The following is a 12811-nucleotide window of genomic DNA, read 5'->3' as shown; positions in this document are numbered from 1 at the left end:
ATATAACTTTGTATTTGTAATAAGAAACACATTCTTAAAAGCAGCATTAGCGCTAGTTTTAAAGATGTGGTCTCATTGAGTATTATGATAAGGCCCCCTGTTCACGCTGGTGAGTATGCCAAACATTTGAGCAAAAGTCTTGGAATATCGATTAAGCGGCAAATTCTATCCCGGTTGGTACATGATTTGTTAGTTTTATTATTTTCACAAATCTTGAATTGTAATTTGAATATAGAACTGTAAAGAAAATTTGCAGCATGATTATTCAAAATTGTAGTACTTGAAATTATAATTTTTACTGACCAACTAACCAAGTTAAAAAAAAGAAGCAAAATTCTACTGCAAATATATCTAAAATATACTCTATTTCTCATCTGATTTATTCAGAAAAATCTAAATTGGAATATGAAGTACTTATTTGCAGCTTTGAATGTTTTTGCATAACATTAAAGATACATCCCACCGCCAACAGCTAGTTCAATACCAGTAAGATAGATTGGTCAATGTGAGACTCAATGTTGGCCACAAAAAGAATTGTATCATTTGAGAAAGTAGCAAGTTGCTAATAGAGCATCAGATCATTTGAGGAAACGACCTAAACATGTACACTTAGTTAGCTACAAATCAACAGAAAGTAAACTCTTAAAGATAACGAAATTTATTTAGCATAAAAGTTATCTATAGGTGACATGCTTTTGGAAAGTGTCTCACAGCCATCTGCAATTTATGATCAGTCTTATCCTATGGTTGTCTACAAATAAAGCACAAATGAAGCGGGCAAGCAAATGGATCTCCTGCACGGATATTCTCCTTGGGCTCTGTCAGCATCATAAAAGTAGCCACATGCTGCATTACCACATTGAAGTACCTAAATATAAGAAGGGAAAATAAAGTCGGACACTCATTATAATGTCATAGGAAAGAAATTACACTTAACGCATGAATAGAAATAAATCAACAAGAAAATCTTCAAAAAAGGCCAATCTAGAAGGTAAGCTAAAAGAACATGCCATTTAAAAGTTGAACGCATGAACCATGCCAAAAGACATATATATATATATATATATATATATATATATATATATATATATATATATATATATATATATATATATATATATATATATATATATATATATATATATATATATATATATATATATATACTTATATATATATATACTTCGTATATGAAGAATCCACCAAGTTGGTAATCAATGCCAACCCCCAGAGAAATCCGAGATAAAATTTTATTTGTTTGTCCATATATTCATCGAGCCATTTGGTCAACTATAACTAAGAGAACTCAATAACATCAAGTATACATCAAGTATACAGGCACACATCAATCGCAGTCCCACTAATTACCATTATGAATCCCACCAAACATAGAACCCATGAATCCCACCAATGAGTCAATATCTGCAACAACCTCTTACAAATGCCGAGCCTCCAGGATACTGTTGTAGTTGAAACTTTACTTATTCAACTACCCCTCAAGCTATGCGTAAGGTGGAGGGAAATGAGTAGTAAAGAGATATGGGTGGGGGGAAAACCGGCACCACACTATTGCTGCAATAGTAACTTGAACTTTGCATGTTTTAAAGTGTTAGGTGATGATTCTCATTCTCACAACTAATTGGTCGGGTCGATTATCTCTCTGGTTACTGCATTGACACTTTCTCTAATTGTTGCCCAATAAGCATCCATTTGTAAAATAGAGGAAGCATTAACTGATCCTAGATTTCCAGTTTTGCACAAACGTAATATTCCTCAAAATCTTATTGCGCTGATCCTAATGAAAAAAACACCAGTTAATCCACTTACTATTGGAGCTCAAATTCTTCTACTTTGAGATAATGCGAACAATTCTACAACAAATGATCTCTTCTTAAGCCACCAGAAAACTCTCAACTTCTGCTTAACACTACTTGACACGTTTCGACATAATATTCCAGATTTCCATCCTAAATCAGAAATCCCTAATTGTCAAAGAAGTAGAAAACAGACGTTGGATAAAAAAATCAATGAACAATTCCAATAACCAAAATAGAATCAAATAGCAGAAACACATCATAAAATCAAATAAAAATCAAGAACAAAGGCCAGGCTCAAGCAATTCAACATAGAACAATCTATAGATTCAAAATTTTAACACCAATAAACATAAAATTCATACCCAAGAAACAGAGGGGAGTAATTACTAAACCTCAGGGGTAGATAGGGTTTACTTATGAATTATATCAAGCTCAGACTTCTCAAAGTAACAACATTACAACACCAACAACTTCAAACTCTTCATAGACGGAAAGCACTTGTGTAGCCTGTGAAACTCTAGATTCAGTCGAAACATCAACAAAATGTTAATTAAAATCACAAATTACAACCCATAAACAAATTAAGAAGCAATCATCATTTAACCTTAGCTTTTATCGGAAAAAATCAACACAATCCAAAAAACAAAAACCGGAAAAATAATTTAATTTGAGGGGGGGGGAGAAAAAGATGAAATTGTATTACCTTAACCACCTCAGTTTCCATCTTTTGTCATTTCTATGTATAAGACTTCAAAGAAACACCCAGATAGTGAAGAAAGATCGAGAAAAGGGGAAGAACTATAGAATTCTCCTTGTCTTCGCCATCAAGTTCCTACAGAATCTGAAACACCAAAACCAAAAGTCTATTAGAACAATAAAATAGAAAAGGGCATTAATTTAGGACACAACGAAGAACAAAGAAAAAGAAATTGGGAAGGGAAGGGAAGGGAAGGGAAGATCAGAAAAGAATGTAACCATGGACAACAAACGAAGAAGGCAAGTATGTAACCATAGACAACAAACAAAGAACAAAGAAAAAGAAAATGGGAAGGGAAGGGAAGATCAGTAATGAAGGCATCGAAAGGGCAAAGAAGAAAGGGAAAACCTAAGAAGAAAAAAAGGAAGGGAAGCAGTGAAGAGCTAAACACGGAAGAGGGAGAAGTGACACAATAGTAACGGTGGAAGGGAGTGCACGTGGCACAATCTGGAAAGAGGGTCAAATGAGTAATAAAGAAATATGGGTGGGGGTAAAATCGACAACACACTATTGCTGCAATAGTAACTTGAACTTTGCATGTTTTAAAGTGTTACGATTTATTAAAAGCAAATATTATAAAATGGCATTGAATTGATTCCATTATATACTTCCATAATATTAAATTTTAAGATTTTTAGAAAAGATAATTAGAGATAATTATGGTCAAAGTTGTATCTTGGAAAACGTGTTAGTCAAAGTGTTGCAATTTTTTTGAAACAGACGAAGTATGAAGGAACTTTGAGGTCATTCTAGTAAATGACTTTTTGGTGTCCCCTATAAAATAGTCTATCGGAATCCAAATTGCATTGAATAAAACAATTAATAATTAATGCCAAGATTTAAGGAAAGTGTGATATATACATATTTACTACCTAAGGGGAGCACTCTGATTAGAAAAAAGTCAAAGCAAGATTATATAGTGACAACAATTATTCGATAAAGATGCAAATAATACATATAGTATTCACTTTGAAGATTAAAATAAATACAAAGTACAAAAATGCATAAACTACACACTAAAGATTTAGTATTCACCTTTTTAAAATTTAGTAACAAAGAATATGATTACTAATTATAGACTAAAGATGTAGAAGGAAAAAAAACCTACGTTTTACTCGGTAAAATATTAATGTTCAATACAAAGTACTATAATGAAGTAAATTATACTCTGTATTAATTATACACTAAAGATGGACCGGCGAAAAATGTAGTAAAAAGGTTGATTAATAATGTTGGAAAAATAATACTTGGATGAAGATGAATACTTGGATCGACTTACCATGTTTGGTAAAGGTAGTATTTTGAGAGTAACAACTTGCACAACATGATTTAGGTTGCTTAACTCCTAAAATAAAAGTAGTACTTGTAGACACCTACTTTTGTCCCCATTCCCGAAAGGGAAGGTTCGATGATGAAAACATAAATCTCCACTTGACAACGCATCTCCTATAAAATAACGAATCTCAATTCCCCTTCTCGTTTCACCCGAAGCCTGCTATTTATAGAAACCTGCTATTTATGGAAACCTACTAAAAATAGTAACTGCCGTAAAGGGTAGCTTCTAAAAGTGGCAAGTCATAAAAGATAGAAACCTGTCAGAATTAGGTGTTGCACTCCAACATAAATCCTAAATGAGATAGAAAACTGCGAGAATCCTATTCCTAATATGATTCGTAAATTAGAGTTACGTATTAATTAAAATCCTAACGAGCCTAGAGTTCGTAACGGGCCCAGACGCATTCCGTCGTGAAATTGATACGCACCAAAAGACTCGATTAAGTCTCAAACACTACGGATTTCAGGAATCCGAATCTGACTAAGAAAACAGCCCAGACCCTATTTTCAACGCCTGGCTCTGGGCGCCGAAATCTTCGGCGCCCAGGCCTGGGCGCTGAAAATACCTGGGTACGTGTTTTTTCCTAATTCTTTGTGGATTAGAACTCTGCAATTCTATCTTTCCACGAACTCTTTTCTATAAATAGGGCCTTAAGTTCGACGTGAAAAGAACACACAACACACAATTCATATTCTGAGTATTGACTCCAACCCTTAGCCTAAGCCACACGTTGCGAAATTGTTCACGCGTTCTGTCGCAATCGATCCATAAATCGAATAGAACGTATCCTGTCCCATAATTTGAGATTCGTTAAATAAAAAGGAGAAATAGCAAAGTCAAAGTGGTTAGTTTTCTGAGAACCGTGACGTACCTCTCAAGGGTGCGTCGTAATGTGTCCTTTTTCTGTGATTTAATTGCTTTCCTCGCCCTTTTTATGAACTGTTAAACTAACTAAATCTGATTGTTCTACCACGCCTAACAAATATAATATTTTTGGGAAATTGGATTATCATGCTAGGTCCCTTAATGTTATTTAAATCAGATAATCGCGATCGATCTAGTATTATATGTTGCATATTGCTAAAATCAACTCAGATTAGTTTAATAGTTAACGCATGTCCCTTCAATTATTTATGCTGAGCTAGTAAGGATATCCTGCCTCTGGAGTTATCGAAGAGCGAGTACTCCTCTCGGTAGTTACAGTCCCCCGAACCCTCAATCTCTACCATGCGGGTGTACGTTGAGCGATCCCCACCACCAGGGATCATAAGGGAACCTACGGCCATCGTGGTCAAACATAATTGCACTCCCTTTATGTCACGATAACCGGGTTTTGTCAGTTTTTCTCATTGTCGTTAAAAACTGAATGGCGACTCCTATATTACTAGTCAATTGGGTGTAAACTCACAGGAAATCCAATTACACTTGATTGAATAAAAAGAATCGTCACACCCACGAGGGACGAGGTCACGCATTAGCCTCGTGCTTTTTCGACCCCCTCACAGTGGCGACTCCGCTGGGGATAGTGAAGGAAATACTCGTGCTTGTAGGTAATCAAAATAGCCGAAGGGTGAAACGATCCTACCCCGCGTTTATTTCCCCATCAAGTTGGGACGACCTGAAAATCAGCATATTAATGTGAACGGGCAGAACCGCATAACGAATCTCGGCTCCCTCGGGAGTTGGGACTAAGGATACCTTTTTTAGCCAATAGGGGGGTGCATACGCCGCGCATGTTTCCCACTCGATACTTGTGCAGGTAGTACACCTATCCCGAACCCAATCGCTCGCTCATTAGGTCCCTCTCGCCTGCATGCCCCCTTGGCTTGCACTTGCGGGTTGGCCTCTTGAGCGAAATTCGTCTGTTGAAGACACTACCTCGACCGGGGCATGTGTTGGATCTACGATAGAAGCGGTACCAAGCCAGACGCAAATAACTACCCATAGAAGCCTATCATAAACTACATGACATGTTATTATCGCCTCATGATGAATGTTTGTTATGTGTAGCGAAATATGTGATTGTGTGTGACAAACTATCCTAGAAAACCAACGACCTTAAAAATTGCCCAAACATTCATAGACTAATTTGCCAAAGAGTTATACCGAAATACGTGTTCCGCAAACCCGAATGATCGCCCCAAAAATAAGTGACGCTCGGGATGGCCTGTAACGAATCCCACAAACGCTGCACAACGCGTAAAGGACGTTATTAGGCAAGCACGCAAATCGAAGTCGCATAAACAAAAGTAGACGCAAACAGAAAACGAGAATCAGCCAGGGACGCATTTTCAACGCCCCTGGCTGGGCGCCAGAATTTCTCACGCCCGACGCTGGGCGCTGAAGTTGCTGCTTGGCCTTCTGGTCAGGCGCAGCAGCCTCGGTGCCCGCGCAAAAGAAAAAACACATAGCACCAAAAAAAACGTTCGTAAAAAAGAATTGCTACGAAGGCGTAAGAAAAAGCACTCGATTCTAGAGGCGACTCAAAAAAAAACAAATAATAAATAACTTTTTGTGTCGTTAATAGGCCTCCTACGACGGCAATGTTCGGCACCGAAACCGAACACGCTAATAACTATGAATGTCACACGGGCAAGTGTTTCGAAAATTCAAAGAATGACCAAAAAAAAACCAAAAAGTGTACTAATAAAAGAAAGAGCAAAAAAAACCAATAGAGAGAGTCGAAGTCTAGACTAAGTAATGCTTGAAACTTTGGGAACCTAAACTTTAGCTTATCTTATGCCTAGGACTGGTCCTGCCACTTGGTGCCGATCAGGGAATCAACGGTTAGTGCGTCTCGAAGATACATCGCCAACATCAGGTTTAGTGACTCCAAGCTCCGTCCGTCATCCCTCATTTCAAGGATCTCCGCTTCCCCAACCTCGATTCGCACCTTCAAACATGTCCATCGAAGATTTGCGAGACCAGATGGTCCAAATGACCCAACTTATGGGCCAATTGAAAATGGAAAATGAAGTTTTAGCGGCTGCACAAGCCAAAAATGACCTCGACAACGAGAAGAGGATTGAAAAAATGGTCCTACAGCAAACCATGGGGAGCAAATACTTCTCCCTCGATCCTGAACCTTTTCCTGGCAAACTACCAGAAATGTTCAGTTCATCTAACTTACCAAAGTTCAAGGCCACGGACAATCCCCGTGATCATCTACTGAGCTTTGTGAATGCCATGAACTTGAAAGGCGTGGACAAGTCCATGTATTTACCTGCCTTTCCTTTGTCCTTGGAACCTGTGCCGCTCAAATGGTACTATCACCAGGACCCTAAGCTCTTCCCCACTTGGGAAGACTTTGTCAATGTCTTCATCAAGCAACACTCGTCGAACATGGATTTCCAAGTCACCATGCGCGAGCTGGAAGTTCTCTTCCAAAAGAAAAATGAGGGTTTCACAACCTACTTTGCTAGATGGAGGGTCCAGGCGGCCCAGCTAATCAATAGGCCTCCAGAAACAGAATTGGTCCAAAAATTCATTGACAACCTGGACCCGGCTTACAGACAACACCTTAGGTACCTGGGACTTGACACTTTCAAAAGAGTTTATGATGTGGGAATAAAGATCGAGGACGACCTCGCCAAAACCATACAAAGCAAACCCACATATAAAAACAACATCTATAATCGGGGTAACACATCCCAAGCCCAAGAAGTCCATGCTGTAGAAGAGACTCCCGCCCGAAGAAGCCCTGGAAGGTGGGTCTGAGACCGAAAGTTTGCCCCACTCGGGTCGACTTTGGTACAAGCCTTTGAAAGATTAACCAATCAAGGAAAGTTGAGACCTATAGGCCCCACCCGTGACCCTCCTGTCAAAAGCAAATATTGGGTCGAAGGTACTTACTGCAAATTCCATCAAGGAAATGGGCATGACACTGAAAACTGCTGGAACCTAAAAAATACCATCCAGGACATGATAGAGGATGAAGTGATACCTCTCCCTAACGTTGGCAAACCCAACAACAACAAGAGCCCACTCGGCTCTTGTCACATCTCTCTCGACCAACCAGAAAATGAGAACTTCGACCCTACGGTGTACATTACACCTCAAGGTGCACCACTCGCTGTGGTCCCTATGGATCGAATCGAGAGAGAAGTGTGTGGTGTGTGGGATGATGATGCTGAAAATATCTACCTATCTCAAGTGTCGGGCCAGGACCTCTTTACTGAAACTTGGCCCGGTTATTCTCTCATCGACACCACCACTCAAGAACCCGAAGTCGACGACCTCACCAGATCAGGAAGAATATACCAGCCTGACATTCGCCCACCTCCTATGGACGATATCCCAGTCAGGCAAGCTACTGAGAATGGACGGCACACCACCGTCGCAGAAGTCATTGAAAATCCTCTTTTGAAACAATTGAAAAGAACCAAGGCCGAAATTACCATCTGGGATCTCATGTGTACCTCAAAAGAACATCGCGAAAAGCTTATTCGCTCACTCGACCTCATCTCAGTGCCTACAGATATCACACCTGACTCATTGGTTAACCACGTCACGAGAGATGCTGGAGAAAAGGCCATAGTTTTCACTGACAAAGATTTACCCAGGGAGGGGGGTGCCCATAACAAAGCCCTCTATCTAGTAGTCGGATGCAAAGGGCAAAACATCCCCCTAGCGCTCGTAGATAACGGTTCGGCGGTTAACGTTTGCCTGTTGCGAACCGCCCATTGCTTGGGACTAGGAAGTGATGACTTCCAAACCTCCACACAAGGGGTACGAGCCTATGATAACTCTCGAAGGCCTGTGTTGGAAAAAATCAACCTTACCATACAAACCGGGCCTGTGGCACGCACCACGGAGTTTCAAATAATCGACATCAAGCCCACTTTCAACCTCCTATTGGGGCGACCTTGGCTCCATGACTTAGGAGATGTGGCTTCTACCTTGCACCAAATGGTTAAACATAACCATAACGGGGTAATACTAGAAATCCGCGCCCCTCCTCTCGACGTCAGTTGTACTATGGTTGGAACGACCGAAACTACAGACGACCTTTATGGGTTTCAAATGGAAGAAACAATCCAGTTCATCGAAGATTATGATCTAGCATTCCTAGACCCGCATGCATCCCGAGTCATCCCTAGAATGCTGTTAGCTCAAGGTTATTTCCCTGGAACCCCATTGGGCATAAGAAAGAAGGAATGCACATTCCATCCTTTACCCAACAAATCTACTCCCTTTGGCTTAGGCTATGAACCAACGGAGGAAGATATTGTTGACCGCCTGTCTGGGCTACGCCTTAACAAAGCCAAACAAACCACCCTCCTTCCCCCGTATCAAAGAACCCTTAACGGGATGTTCGTTCGGGAAGGAGAAGAACACCCATGCTGCGATTTCCCTGAACCCTTCGTTCAGGATGGCTTGCTAAAACCCGGATTTGAAATTTTCCATGACTGCCACGCCTTGGATGAGGCACCCCACCTCACCAAGACTAAAACAGCTGAAATATTGGACAACCAGGCTCTATGGACATTGTTTAACGAATCGAGGCCTATGGAGAACGAGACTGTGATGACTACCCTAGCTTTACAAGATGAAGGTTTCGATCCAACCCGGTTAATCTCTCCTGCATCAACACTAGAAGAGATCGAGAACGGATGGGTGAAGACATATCAGTGGGTCAATGCAAAAGGAATAGAATTCAAGATGAGTACCGGTGAAGGACCGAAGTTTTATGAGACTAAACCCCAGGCTTGAGCCACATAGAGCACCATTAGTAAAAGCGCCTAGTAGTTCTTTAGACTGGTAAAAAAAAAATAAAAAATAGAGACTTTAGATGGCCCTAAGGCCCCTTAGAATATAGGTCAGTTTTATTTCAGTGTGTTTTCCTTACTTTCCGAATCAATAAAGGCGTAATATTTCTCCTAAAAATTTAATTCTAACACTAAATAAGCACCAAATGTACTTGCAAAATACAAAAATAAAGAGGCGGCCCACTCTAGGCCCAACAAACAAAGCCCACTCAGTTTTGAAATAGTGCCATGGGAGCTAATTCCCGAAACCCACAAAATAAACCGCACCATCCCATTCATATCCCCAAAACATAAAAGTCAACCAGTGTAACCATAAAAATCAACCCATACAACCCAAAGAAGTCAAAGGAAATCAAAATCCAAAACGAAAGCAAATGTTGCTTAAAAGGGGAATTAATAAAATATAACCCCCACCAATCCTTCAAAAACGACACGCACCTCAACCCACCTCAAAAGCCTACACAAAGATCTTCATAACTTCCGCACCCTAACTCCATTTTCAAAACTGTTTCGAGTCACGAATAGAAAAAATTAATCCGGACAAAAACGCATTTCACGCTAACAGTAAAAAAAGCCTCCGAAATGACCTCAAAATTGACTTTAAATACGAGCAAAAAATAAGGCATAAAAAAGAAATAAATGCAAGAACATGTGAAGCAAAGCGTCAAAAACGACCGCCAGAAAACATTTTCAGCGCCCAGGGCTGGGCGCCGAAATTTCTGACGCCCCAGCCTGGGCGTTGAAACTCTCTGCCTGCCAAAAATTTTCTTTTCAGAAGTGCTCGTCATTTTATCCGCACACAACGGAAAAATAACGAACACTTGGGGGGTACAGTACGTATCCAAATAGGCTTACCAAAAATACAGCCATACAAATTAGTCGAATTTCATTTTTACGCGACTTATGGCAAAAAAAAACGGCAGATGAAAATAATGATAATACTTCACTCATTTGACCGATTAAGTAATATGCTTCCACCTCAGGGCATATCTACCGAAATCCGGCATACTAGAACTTATTCTAAGCTAGAACTACGCGCGACCTGATTCTGACAAGATACGTAGGCAATCCTTACCAAGGATTCGGTCCAATAAAAAAAAACACATATTCTTTGTGCAAAAAGTGTTAGACATATAAAAACATAAAAAAGAGGAGAAACAAAAATAAATAAAAATGAAAAATAAAAATACGCCTTTATTGAAAAAAATAATAAGAAGGAAAACAAAGTGCTAAGAATAAAAACAAACACGACTGAAATAAATAAAGGGCACCTACACCCTAGCAAGAACTACACTACTCTAGTTCTTCTGGATCATCAAATAAAGTCTTGTAGAGGGCAATGTTCGCAGGATCCACCCCCACAGTCTTCTGCCCTGCCCCAATATCAATCTCCATAAGAACCGGCTCCTGGACACTAACTTCCAAAGATGCCAAGGCTTCAGAAACATTCTCAGTTATAGCCCGCTCAGCCTCAAGGGCACAGACAATGGTGGGAGAAGGATTATTATCATCAACTAGACTAGCCACTGTTTCTACAGGCGGCTGAGCCTTCCTAACCCATACATTGTTCCGGCGACGATCTCCGCAAGAGCTTGCATTTCTTTTAACAACAACAGGCCCCTTCATGTTAGGCATCTTTTTAGGCCTGAAACTGGAACGGGGAGGAACTTCCTTTCGCTTTCGATCAGGACGAGCTTTCACAGTCTTAATACTATAGGTACGAGGTTTGGCAGAATCAGGACCCTCATACTTAACACGAATACGAGGTATCAAAAGCTCAGCCGGCTCCCCATTTCGAGCCTCGGTCCTCACATCTTTATCATCGGAGCTCATCCACAACTTGTAGTTTTCAGAAAGACCCACAAAGCCATTTGTAGCTACGGCCCAACGCGGGAGACCATCATAATACTTAGCCCACGCTAGAACCCGTGCTTGTGAAAAGGCCGCTACCTTAGGTGGTACCGTATCAGAAAAAGGGATAGTCTGCCTTAAACCATATTGACGCATGACTCGGTAAGGGAAAATATAAATGGGACGAGATAGCCCCAACAAAGAAACATAAACCGATACATCAGAACCCCCTGTCATAGTAGTCAAACCCCACCATGGTACCACCCACTTAATAGAACAAATGCCATAAGTAAAAAAGGAGGTCCATTCGGCCTCGTCCTGGCCTTGGTGCAAGTATTTTCGGTTACCCAAGGCTATAGGGCGATAATGTTTAGGATCGGCAGGAGCCTCCAAAAGTCTAAGCCGTTCCACGAGCCAAATCTGCAAAAAGCGGGCACGATAAAAAAAAATAGTAAAAGAAAAACGGTTCCTGGTGCGCAGTTTCAACGCCCAGGACCAGGCGCCGAAAATTCCAGCGCCCAGCCCTGGGCGCTGAAACTCATTGTGTACGCAAAAAAAAACGTGTATACGTGCGCAAGAAAAAAAATCGATTACCTGCAGTAATAGGGGGCTTCCCTTAAAATGTTCAGATTTGGCATCCTTCTTTAGCTCATCCGCACTCAGCAAAGTCTCGGCAACAGCCAACGGCATAATAGAATAACAACTTTCCATCTGGCTAATCAAGGGGATCAACCTTATGTCACCGAACGCGCCATTATTATTCGACAGCAAATAGTGATTCAACAAGAAAAATACAAGGGCTCGAATATTCAATTTCTGTTCGGTCATATTCTTACTAGGCCTAAAGTGATGTTTTACAAGTTTTGCCAAGTTAACCTTGTCATCTACAACAGTTTCAACAAACATGTTATCATCTAGCCCTAGGAAAGCCCCTATGGTTGTTTTACCCTCTTCAATAGTGCCAGGGGTAGCAGGAGTAGCATTAGTAGGATAACCAAGGATCACAACAAATTCATCTGGCAAAGGACATATTTCGTTGCCCCGAAAGGCAAAAACATGATGATCGGAGTCCCAAAAGCTTAGGGCAGCATGCATAAAGTTATAATCAATATTAATTTGTTGTAAGCCTAAAAGTGCCTCTAAGTGGTATTCTTTTAACAAAGCCTTTTCTGTGGGAGTAAAGGCCCGTAGCCAACGCCTAACAGTCCGTTGGAGTGAGAAAGTAGGGATCGACATGGCAAAAGCAATGAGTAATTAAAACACAGCAAAAAAGAGAGAAAGA

Source organism: Spinacia oleracea, chromosome 2 (genome assembly GCF_020520425.1).
Source record: "Spinacia oleracea cultivar Varoflay chromosome 2, BTI_SOV_V1, whole genome shotgun sequence".
Lineage (NCBI taxonomy): Eukaryota > Viridiplantae > Streptophyta > Magnoliopsida > Caryophyllales > Amaranthaceae > Spinacia > Spinacia oleracea.
The sequence above is the reverse complement of the archived record's forward strand: the minus strand, read 5'-3'. Positions refer to the sequence as shown.